Source organism: Lycium barbarum, chromosome 2 (genome assembly GCF_019175385.1).
Source record: "Lycium barbarum isolate Lr01 chromosome 2, ASM1917538v2, whole genome shotgun sequence".
Lineage (NCBI taxonomy): Eukaryota > Viridiplantae > Streptophyta > Magnoliopsida > Solanales > Solanaceae > Lycium > Lycium barbarum.
The window spans coordinates 82,498,994-82,509,535 of record NC_083338.1 but is presented as its reverse complement, the minus strand read 5'-3'; positions in this window follow the sequence as shown (position 1 = coordinate 82,509,535).

Below are 10,542 nucleotides of genomic sequence, written 5' to 3'. Positions count from 1 at the left end.
AAAATGTTGAAAAACCTCCCTAACCCTCTAGAACTTGCATAAAGAGGACCCGATTACCTTAAAACCCCTACAAGTAACGCCATGACATATAACATATGAAATTTCGGGGATGATCCTATTCCTAGACACCCGAGATTGAAATTAACCCTTTTTCATTCAATAGAATTGAATTAAATTCCTCATATCTTGTTGAAACAATGGCTCCTACTTCTATAACTTGCCAAATGAAATCGGATTATGATAAAACCTTCATAAGTGACTCCATGAAGCTTATTATACGCAATTTGGGTACGCCACCCCGGTTGACCCGAGGTGGGCCCACTATTCCCAAATTCCCTCCTATTGTCCCAGTTAGCTTGTCTCCGTACTATAATTTAGGGAAACTTTTAGTTACTATTCCGATTATTAAACAATAGTTGTTTAACTAATTTATTGATCCCAAGGTATGATGTTCTCCCCAATAGCTCGTAAATGTTTTCCAAACGCCCGCATTTTCCCAAAACAAAGGTTATGGCAAAGTAAGTTTTTTTTATGACGATGATGTCAGGGAAGAGAATGTTTACATGATGAATATGACAATGATGATTCCGTGATTAAAGATTCCAAAGTATATGAAACGATACCTTATGATCCTATTCTATGTTCTCTCATGATGTTATTCTTTATTGATAGTCTCGCCTTATAATTATTGTTCCTTCAAGGTGAGGCCTGACGACCATGAAGAATTCATAATGTAATCGGAGGCTACCGACCTTACGTCACTCCGATAACGTTATAGCTTCTCTTTGGGCTCCCTTGCATGCTATGATATATATGTATATATGTATATGTATACGGGAAAGAAGGGAGCAGGGCAGAGTGTTATAGACGCTGGGATATACACACGGTACATGTAGCCGTATTTGACTTGATATCGTCCCGGACGCGGGATGCCCGGACGCGGGATATTTACACACATTCATGGTTAAATGGATCGGCTGCCGACGCCTCGACAATATATTATGTTTTATGTTCATATATGAACACGAGTGTTTTTATTTTAAGGACAGCTTAGCATGCATGGCATCTGCCCTGGGTGGCACATACATGTACAGGTTACTCTATTATCGCTCTATATGTCCTATGATTTCATTATGTAATAGGTTGCAATTTATATTCCTCTCCTTACTATTTTCATGCCTTACATACTCGGTACACTATTCGTACTGACGTCCCTTCTTGTGGACTCTGCGTTTCATGCCGCGCAGGTAAGCAGGTTGACGGACTTGATCCTTAGGAGCTCCACCAGCGGTATATTGAGAGTGCTCCAGTTCTTTCGGGGCTCTAGCTTATTGGTACTACCTTTGTGTACATGTCCGGACCCGGCAGTATCCGGCCCTTTTTGTGATGCTATGTATTATGCTTAGAGGCTCGTGGACAGATATGTATAGTCAGATGTTTTGTACTTTTGTGGTTTTCGTCACTGTATAAGGTGCTAGTAAAGTTTAGTAGCCCATGTTTATGATTATGCTGTCAATGTTAATATCGAGTAACAAAAAAAAAGTATGGTATAGTTCATATGGCCACCTAGTAATAAGAATGTGACACGAGGCAAGGGGTGCTCGGTACAAGTATCGGGTACTCGTCACGGCCCCTAGTCGGGTCGTGACAATTATACAACCATTTCATCACTCTATCTTCGTAAATAAACCAAAAGTAATATTAATAAGGAGAGATTCATATCTTATTTTTGTTAAACCAGCGATATCTTCAATATCCACCTTGAATCCACCACAAAAACATACTAGAATAACATCTATGCGTTTATCCAAGCTTCGATTAATACTCTGCCACTTGAAAATTGCTTACTTTTTATTCCCTCACTCCCTCTTCAAATTTTCTAGAATTTTATGGGCAAATCTAGTGAAAAAAGTGATTTTTACCCTTTAAATAGGGGTCAAATTTGGGTCGGGGTCACTGTAGCAAATTACTGTAGCAGTACTGTAGCAAGTCGGTATTGTAGCAGTTACTATAGAACGCGTTTCTGCTTTGTCAGCTGAAATTGTAACGACCATAATTCTCTATTCCGATATCGTATCGATGAGAAATTTATTGCGTTGGAAACTAGACTTGACGAACTTCACTTTAGGCTTTCGAAATACCTTAAAAATCGTAATATACTAGGAGTTATACCCCTCCAAATTCGACCCAAAATTTTGTCCAAAATTCTATGAACTTTTTCCAAATTTTTGACAAATTTATTTTCTTCGATTTGCTTGGTCCTAGAGTTTCCCATAGCTTATTATATGATCGTAAACCATCATGACCAAAGGATTAGTTTGTATAATATCATATATCCTTGAAGGGAACCCCATTATCCAAACTTAGAATGTCCAACACTTATAAATTTTCACGTATGAAACTATGGGGTGTAACAGTTACATCTCGAAAATTTCGGATTTGTTGCCTTCTGAGTAGGCTAACGTGAGCTTAAGGTGAATAAGAAGTCCATACAATATTAAGGAAAGTATTAGATAGCTTAAAGCGCATATTATAAGATTTTGAAGTCATATGAATATGTGAAATTTAGTTTGTCGAAGGAAGTGAAATGTAAGTCGTATTCGGAAAGGTTTTCGCTATGATTGAGCTACTATTTATTTGGTAATCTCTTGAGGGGAGGCTATAGGGCCTATTGTATGGTAAGTGTTATATAAGTGCCAAGAAGGTTCCACAAGGATTGGAAGTCAAACAAATCAACGAGAGAAAGTTTCGGATAACTGTGGGTTATACGACGACTTATACGGTCCGTATAACTTTATACGTTTCGTATAAGGAGGGTCTACATAACATAACCCTTACAAAGAGGGGTATTTTCAGGGTGGTATTATACGGTCAACTTATACGGACCGTATAATATTATACAGACCGTATAAGTCCATCGGGCAGATTTTTTATTTTTGTATAAATAGATGACCCTTGTTCTTTTATTTCATTTCCCACATTTCCAAAAGTCTTGAGAGCTCCAAAACCCTTCTCCAAGCATATTCCACTCCAACCCAAGAGAAAACAAAGATCAAGAGGCAAGAATCAAGATACCCATGTGTTAGAAGTCTTGCTAGGGTTAGTAGACTACAAGAAATTCTTGGGTATTGAAGCTAGGGTTTTCATATAAGTTGATAGTTTCTCCAAAGCTAATTCTTATGAGATAAAAGGATAGTTTTCATGCTTATTTCATGATATCAAGAATGCTTAGTTGTCGAACAACTTGGGTAGAAGGACAAAGTAGAAGATGAGGTCTAAATATAGTTTTCATGATGTTTTTGAGTAGTAAGCCAACTTTAATCATGATTCTTAGTATGATACGAATATATTCTTGTTATAAAAGATAACGATGATGATGAGGAAGTGTTGTATGAAAATGTGCTAAGGATTGATGAGAAGTTGTTGAGATAAGTTGAATATGAGAATGAATTTTTGAAGACTTAATGGAATGTGATTACTTGATTATGATATTGTGGATGTTGTTGTGGTTGTTTGGTTGTTTGGGAGTTGTTTTGTAATATGGTGGAAGTTGATAAAATAGGGGAAATGCTGCCCAATTTTCGTTAGATCATGAATTATTCTAGTTTGAATTTAAGAGTATCATTAAGGCTTAACCATGGTATAAATCCTTCTAAATGTAGATTTCTCAAGCTCGATGGTGAACGTTAAGTAGCTAAGAAGACGATGAGGTATGTAAGGCTAACCCTTCTTTCATTAAGGCATGATTCCTTTGCAATATACCTCCTCATGGGTTCCATAATGTCTTCCAAATGACTCTATCCCTAAAATTACTAAAGCTCATGATTCTCCATATTTTCACGATGCTATTACCTCCTTTATATGATAGTTGATCCTCTAAATAAATATTTAATGAAAATGATGATGATGATGATGATGTTGATGATACTTATGGACTCTTATGTATACGTGTATAAGTATGTATGGCTATTATGTAACACCGAGCTTCTATAGCCGGGTATGACGTCTATCGCGCGCACACCACTACAGTTGGGTACGGATAACGCTGAGCCTTGGTAGGGCCATGTATGTATCACACCGAGCCTTGTCATGGCCGGGTATGTGAAACACCGAACCTTCATGGTCGGGTATGGTATTAATATATAAGTAAGCATTAGAAATGGAAGGTTCCTATTAGAAAATGGGTAAGAAAATAGGATGGTTGCCACTAGAGGTGTAAATGCCTCTATTATTTCATGACTTTCCTATCTTATGTTATTTCTTATGCTTCTACTATGATGTTGATTATGCTTTACATACTCAGTACATTATTCGTACTGACGTCTTTTTTCTTGTGGAAGCTACGTCATGCCTGCAGGTGGACAAGGAGACAGACTCGACCCATAGACTACTTGTTCAGAGACTGCATAGTGGAGCTCCATTTGATCCAGAGTTGCAGCTGTTGGTATTATTCTTTTGTGTACATGCATATGGGCATGGCGGGGTCCTGTCCCGTCTATATGATGTTACATACTCTCTTTAGCGGTTCGTAGACAGTTGTGTATAGCTAGATATCATTTAGCCTTGTCGGCTCATATTTTGTATATTATTTTGTTAGCCTCGTCGGCTTGTGTATATGGATATGGGCATTGTTGTTGATGATGATATAAATGTGTCGTTGCCCAACGAGATTAGTATTATTGATGTATAGAAATCATGAATAGGCTATGCAGCCCACCTAGATGTGTATATGAATGTACGATAAGAGGTGCCCGGGTGGGTTAGCACTAGGTGCCCGTCATGGCCCTCCGGTTGGGTCGTGATAAAAGTGGTATCAGAGCACTTCTGTCCTAGGGTGTGTCTATGAGCCGTGTCCAGTATAGTCTTGTTTGTAGGTGTGTTACGCGCCACACTTATAAATAGGAGGCTGCGGGCATTTTAGGAATGAATGACCTTCTTTCTTCTTTGATCATGTGATTGAGCCATGATATAAGGATTTCTCTTTCCTTAACCGTGTATTATGTATTTCAGAAATTCTTGTAAAGAGGAAAGCTACGGCAGCCCAAAAGGGCAAGACAGCGATGGAAAAACGGGCTGAAAGAATATCGCCACCAGTTATAGAGGGGGATGAAACCCAGAATGAGGTTCCGTCTAGATCCTCCCACTCATTACCCGCTTCAGAGAAGCATGAGGGAGCCTCAGCCCCAGCTCCTCCACCAGATACTTCAGGACAAGATGTGAAAGAGGCCATTCATTTACTTACTCAGTTGGTTACCGCTCAGACCCTGCGGCAAGGTGCAGGTCAAGGTGATAGGGCTGTTAGTGCAAGAACCCGTGATTTTATTTTCTTAAACCCAATGGAATTCTTCAGGTCAAAGCCGGATGAAGACCCCCAGAGCTTTATTGATGGGATGTTGAGGACAGTTCGGTTAATATATGCTTCAGACATTGAATCGGTAGAGTTATCATCCTATAGATTGTGGGATGTCGCGATTCATTGGTATTCGGTTTGGATGGCTTCAAGGGGAGTTAATGCACCTCCCCCGGTATGGCAAGAATTTGTGTATGCCTTCTTTCGACATTACTTGCCTCCAGAGGTTCGGCGAGCTAGGGCCGATAAGTTCTTGAATCTTCGGCAAGGGAGTATGAGTGCCTTGGAGTACAGTCTCCGCTTCAATTCTTTGGCTAGGTATGCTCTGGCCATGGTAGCGGATATGGGTAATCGAGTGCACCGATTTTATTACACCCTGGAATTTCGAGTTGTTGCACGGTAAATAGACTAACGCAGGGTGAGATATATATGATGTCCCTACAAGTAAGAAGGGATACTTAATGATTCTAATTAAGATTCCAAAGACATTTGAGGGGAGAGAAGAAGGATTGTTGTAGAAAGTAAGGTAGAGAGTGTCTTACCCCGTGTACAAATGTACCAGCAGGTATTCCTGGTAATTTACAGGACTATAAGTTGAACGGATCAAATTGGCAAAATCTGAACTGAATTAGGAAAACTCTGCAGACACCAGTCACTGTCGACGGTCCGTCGACATGTCGACAGACCGTCAATGTGCACCGTCCCTGTGTTTCCGCAATCAGAGATTTTCAGGCGCAAGTCAACGGACCAAGTTCACGGATCGTCGTCGTGTCGACGGGACTGTCGACCCGACTATCGAACCACCTCTCTGGAATTTTCTAGTTCCAGCTATAAGTAGACGACCCTTGCCCAAAATGTTCAGATTCCATTTTCTCTCTAAGTCTTGAAGGCTCTAGAAATAACATCATATTGTTACAAATCCCAGGGGAATCAAAGATTGAACACAAGTAATCATAGGAAATCAAGTGTATAGGTGCTCACTAGGGTTAAGGGGAGCTACAAATTCCTTTGGAATTGAAGTAGGGTTGTTCTCAAGTGAAGTATTTTCATCCAAAGTCCATTCCTACATCATCAAGGTGAGTTTTATGTTTAATTCATGTTATTAAGAATATTGAGTGGTTGAAAGACTTGGACTATGGAAGTAAGAAGAATATGAACTGCAAATATGGAAATAGTGATATTCTTGAATAATGGCTTGACCCGAATTATAGTTCTTGACATGTTATGAGTGCAATCTTGTGGTGACTAATACAAATGATGAAAAAGGAGTGTTATTTGAGGATGAATAGGGTGTTATGAGAAGAATAAATATGATGTTGTATTATAGGTATGGTTATGGATGATTTTGAAGGTGGGTTTGAGAAGTAAACAACGTTTAACTTAAAGAATCTATTGATTATGATATTATGGATGTCCTTATTGATGTTTGGGAGTTGTTTTATTTTATGGAAGGAGTTGTCGAAACAAAGGAAATGTCGTCAAATTTTCATTTAGCTCTTAGTTGCTTTAACTTAAGTTTAAGTATGTTCCTGGTTGTCTAATCTTAGTATACATTCTCTTGAAGGTAGAATCACGAAATTGAAAGGCAAGCAATTAGACGATAGACTTAAAGAGACATAAAGGTATGTAAGGCTATTCCCCTTCTTTCAAAGGCATGACTCTTACATTGTGATTTCTTCCCTATGTTCCCATGACTTCCTTACATCCCTAAAGATGAAAGTTAAAGATCCTTAAGATCTCCTTACAAGATAGAGATGAGATATATTTTATGACAATGATGATGATAAAGATGCTTTAATAAGCTTGATAATCCTATGTTTCTGATTTCATTGATGCTATTCCTTGTTGTTGCCTCACCTCAAGATACTAGTTCTTTCAAGGAGAGGCATAGCGATGATGATGATCCATAATGTAATCGGAGGTTCCCGACCTTACGTCACTCCGATAGAATTACAGCTTTTACTTGAGCTCTTATGCATGCTTCATGTTAAGTATATGATGATTATTACACCATGCCTAGATGGCCGGACACCACCGCTAAGTTGGGGGGCTTATGATAACACCGTGTCCATAGGGCACGGGCAGCACCACTAGTGTGCGGCGCGAGACGGGAGGCCTTGACGCGGGCTAATGATGTTATTGATTCAGACAGTTTATGTATGTATGTGTGATATGTTTTAAAGGTAAGAGTGAGCATGCATGATTCCGCCTCAAGAGGCAAGTAGTTACAATTATCTTTTCTTCTTATGCTTTCTATATTTCCTTATTATGTTACCATATATGCCTTACATACTCATTACATTGTTCGTACTGACGTCCTTTTCTTTATGGACGCTATGTTCATGCCCACAGGGATTCGGTGCTGACGCTTAGGAGCTTACTCAGCAGTTGTCCGGGAGCACCCCACTACTCTGGAGGTGCAACCTATTGCTATATTCTTTTGTGTACACATTTAGGGCACGGCGGGGTCCTATCCCATCCTTATGATTTCAGTCTTTGGTTAGAGGCTCGTAGATACAGATGTGTGGGTTGCAGATGATATGAGACTTCTTCATTGTATATTTTGTACATCACTTTGTAGCCTTATGAGCCTATGCTTCTATATGTTTTGGGCGATGTTTGGAGATTTTTTCATGATAAGTTTGTGTTGAGGATGATACATGTCGAGGCTGAATATGTTAGTCAGTATAGTAAGCGATGCTCGGTAGTCAGCTCTGGTACCCGTCATGGCCCCTAGTTGGCTCGTGATAGATTTGTGAGTGGCTTAGGGCCACACTTGATGGATAAGTGCTTGACTGCGTCCCTTCAGGACAATATGGATATTTCATGCATTCAAGCCCATGCCCAGAATTTGGAGGAAAGCCAACAACAGCAAAGAAGTGAGCGTGAGCGTGAGCATGACAAAGGGTATAGCAAGAGGGCTAGATCTTTGGGTCCGACTAGTGAGTTCAGAGGAAGGCAAAGACAGCAGTTTTCTAGGCATTCAAGCCATTCTATGACTATTACGCCTCCCGATTTATGGGCCAGAAATTTGATAGATATACTTACTCCGGGCCAGGTCAGAGTTTTAGGGCTTCAGGTTCTCATTTCAGAGGCGATTCGGGTCAGGCAAGGCCACCTATGCCACGATGTTCTGAGTGCGGGAAGTTACATTGTGGCCAGTGTCGATTAGGCTTTGAAGTTTGCTATACATGTGGTCGGCCAGGCCATATCATGCGTGACTGCCCCTCGATTGGTAGAAGGGATAAAGTCCAACCTTCAGGGTCGGCAGCCAGGTCTTCATCATCTATACACCCTCTGGGGAAAGGTTCATAGGCGCCGGTCATCCATGGTAGAAGTAGAGGGAGAGCTCCCAGTTCTAGTGGTCCTTAGCACCGTATTTATGCATTGGCTGGGCGATAAGATCTTGAGTCCTCCCCTGATGTTGTTATAGGTATATTATTGGTATTTTTTCTTGATGTATATGCATTGATAGATTCTGGCTCCACACTATCATATGTTACTCCATATATTGCAGGTCGATTTGGGGTCAAACCGGAGTTAATCTGTTACGTCCCGTATTTTATACATTGGGACAATCCGGATTAACTATGATAAGTTAGGGCCAAGAACTTTCCGGGACATGAAGTCGGGACTTTTGACCTTTGATTTTATTTTGAGACATAAGTTGTACATGAAATAATTGGCATGGAACACTTAGGAAAAGTTGGGACCAAAAGTCATATATTTGGGAGTTGAAAATCTTGCAAAAAGAGGCCCTTTGGCCGTGTGGCTTTTAAAGTGGTCCCACACACTTTGTGGCAAATTTTAAATGGTCCAACACATGTGTGGGCCATGGACACATGGAGGTTTCACCTAGGATCTTAAAATATGACTTTTAAGTCATCTTCTAGCATTCCACACTTAGAAAAAAAATCAAGAAGTTGAAGAACAACAACCAACAAACTCTCGGCCAAGAACCAATAAAAACCAAGTCCAATTTTAGCCATTCCAAAAATAATTATTTGGTGTAAATCCACTAATTGGAGGTCCCTAAGTAGCGTGGAAGTGTTGTTGGAGCGATCAAACCATCCGTCTAGTAGATCGCAAACCCTAGCCTATTTGTGGAGTTGAAGAAGAAAGGTAAGATTTGATCTTGTTTTATGCGTTGTGAATGTTTTATGCATGTTGTAGTATGTTAATATGGATGAAATTTGTGAAATATAGTAAGTTGGAGGTGAGCCGTGTATGGTGTGTATGGTCGTGTAGATGTGTGTGTTGTGATTGGGTTGATGAATTGATTCTATGTAGCATATTTAGTTGGGTAGTGTGGAGAAAAGAATAAAAATCATCAATAAATGTATATGTGTAGTGTGGCCGAATGTAGGTCATATTTCATGACAAGAATGGGTTATGGTTGTGTTCTCGGGTTTGGGATTGTTTTCGGGAAAATTGGAGCAATTGTTGGATTGTTGGAAATATTGTGTAAATTGTTTAAAATGTCCTTGAATATTGTTGATATGGGTTCGGGTTGGTAATTGAATGTATGAGCGGTAATGTGGCTTGAATGTAAGTCGTCGAATTGAATATTATGAATGTTGTAGAATGATGTAAAAGAGAGTTATTAATGTTATATTGCCTTTCGGATTGGTCATTGGAGTTGTTAGGTTGGTTATTGTTGTTGTGATTGTTGATTTGGCCGAGTTAAATTCTCGGGGTTGGCCTATTTACAGGGGAAATGTTGCCCAAATTTCTGTAGAATTGAGTGTTAGTTTGGAATAAATCGCCTAAGTGCCTATGTCTAATGCTTGCTATTGGTTAACGTATTTGTAGACCTTAGGGAGCCCGAGGCGTAGGTTGGGATTAGCTTGAGTTGGGCTAGCTTGGAGTGTGTACGAGGTATGTAAAGCTCAAACCTTCCTTCTTTTGGCATGCCTTAGTTATAATTAGATTATGTCACGAGCCTCGAGGAAATTCTAAATTCGCAATCCGAGCACGTTATGACTCTTATATATATTTCTTGGCATTCGTATGTTTGATGTGATGAAATATGAACCCTTATGTCTTCGAAATAATTGATTTCCAAATGTTGCACAAAAAGTTTTGTTTTAAAGAATTCTGTAACTATGGACGCCGTATCTTTCACATAAAGGCTCGGATTGCTCCGATATTTTCGTAAGAGTTTGCATGGCGTATGATGAGTATGTTCTCCA